The 1,900-nt window shown below is 35.8% G+C and overlaps 1 pseudogene; it reads left to right on the top strand.

Moving 5' to 3' along the window:
* Positions 1–350: 350 nt before the first annotated feature.
* LOC125935068 (vomeronasal type-1 receptor 90-like) lies at positions 351–1,279 on the top strand (annotated as a pseudogene).
* The last annotated feature ends 621 nt before the right edge of the window (positions 1,280–1,900 follow it).

Genomic DNA, 1,900 nt, shown 5'->3' with positions numbered 1-1,900 from the left:
TGTGTATTATCTCTCTTTCCCACCCTCTCTTTTTCATCTTTCCCCGTCTCTCCCTTGTTAGATAATACATATGATGATAGATTTTAGATAGATATATAGATGATAGATAGATAGGTAGATAGATGTCAGATAGATATGTATGACTATAAAATACATTCACACTCAAATTGGTGTGCAAATTATGTTGAGACTATTTTAAGACTTCATACAACATAGGCTTTACATTGATTTTGTAAAATAGATTTGGTTAAAATGAAAACTGTGATGTGGTGATGAGTATGGCAACAAAGTTAATTACAATGATCATGTGAGGTCTATTTTTTCCAGATAAATATGTTTTTGCACCTATCATGATCCCATCTTCCATTCATTTGACTATTAAAATATGCCAATTTTTACCAGTAGGCATTGGAATTTCCACCAACACCTTCCTCTTTCTCTTCCACGTTTTCATGATCCTCTGGATCACAGGTCTAAGCCCACTGACCTAATCACTTGTCATTTGGCCTTTGGCCGCATAATGAAACTCTCCATTGCATTGTTTTTATTGTGTACAACCGTGTTGGAATCACTGAACTTTCTGAATGATTTAAAATATAAGGCTTTATTCTGCATGATCAGAGTAATGGGGGGCCGCTGCATGAGGACCATCTGCCTTCTGAGCATCCTCCAGGCCATTATCATCAGCCTCAGTACCTCCCAGTTGGCAAGTTTTAAACCTAAATGCACAAAGTACATCTTCCATTCATTTATCATCTTATGGTTTCTCAGTTTGTCTCTCAATAGTAACTGCATCTTGTATATTGCTGCTTCTTCTTCTAATGTGACCCAGAATAATCTACTGAATGTTAGTAAATACTGCTCATTTTCCCCATAAGGTCCATCATCAGGGTTCTACTTCTCACACTGACATTATCCAGGAATGTTTCTTCATAGGAGTCATGCTACTCTCTAGTGCATACATGATGATTCCCTTGTCCAGGCATCAGAGGTGGTGCCACCACCATCACAGCACCAGCCTCTCCTCAAGAGTCTCCCCAGTGAAAAAGACCACCCAGAATGTACTGTTTTGGCTGAGTTTCTTTGTGGCCATGTACTGGGTGGATGCCATCATCTCTTTCTCTGCAACTCTGTTATGGACATATGATCCAGTCATCCTAGATTTCCAGAAGCTTGTGTCTAATGTCTATGCCACTGTCAGTGTGTTGGTGGTAATTTGTTCTGATAAAAGGATAGAAATGTGTTTCAAAAGTGTGAATACATTACAATCAATTTATAACTACTTATTCATGAAATATTTATACCAAAACTGGATATTTTTGCTTTAATTCATGTGACAGAATATTTATTTATGTCACAAACAAGTATAATTTAACTTACATGTAACTTCAAATTATATCTTACTTTATCTAAATATATTTGAAATCTATGATGCCAAGAACACTCCAGGTTCAATAGTTTAGTATTCAGGAAGATTTGATATTTACGATTGTAAACGTTTATGTTCCAAATGTGACAGCACCCAAATATATAAATCAATTAATCACAAATATAAAGACATTCATTGATAATAATACTATAATAATAGGGGACTTCAACAACCCCACTTCCAGCAATGGACAGATCATCTAAACAGAAAATCAACAAGGAAACAATGGCAGTGAATGACACACTGGAACAAATGGATTTAACAAATATATTCTGAACATTTCATCCTAAAGCAGTGAAATACACATTCTTCTCCAGTGTACATGGAACATTCTCCAGGGTATATCACATACTGGGACACAAATCAGCCCTCAACAAGTACAAAACCATGGAGATCATACTGTACACATTTTCAGACCACAACACTATGAAACTCAAAATCAACCACAAGAAAAAAATTTGGAAAGATAAA

This window comes from Panthera uncia (genome assembly GCF_023721935.1).
Source record: "Panthera uncia isolate 11264 chromosome A1 unlocalized genomic scaffold, Puncia_PCG_1.0 HiC_scaffold_17, whole genome shotgun sequence".
NCBI lineage: Eukaryota > Metazoa > Chordata > Mammalia > Carnivora > Felidae > Panthera > Panthera uncia.
The sequence above is the reverse complement of the archived record's forward strand: the minus strand, read 5'-3'. Positions and strand labels throughout refer to the sequence as shown.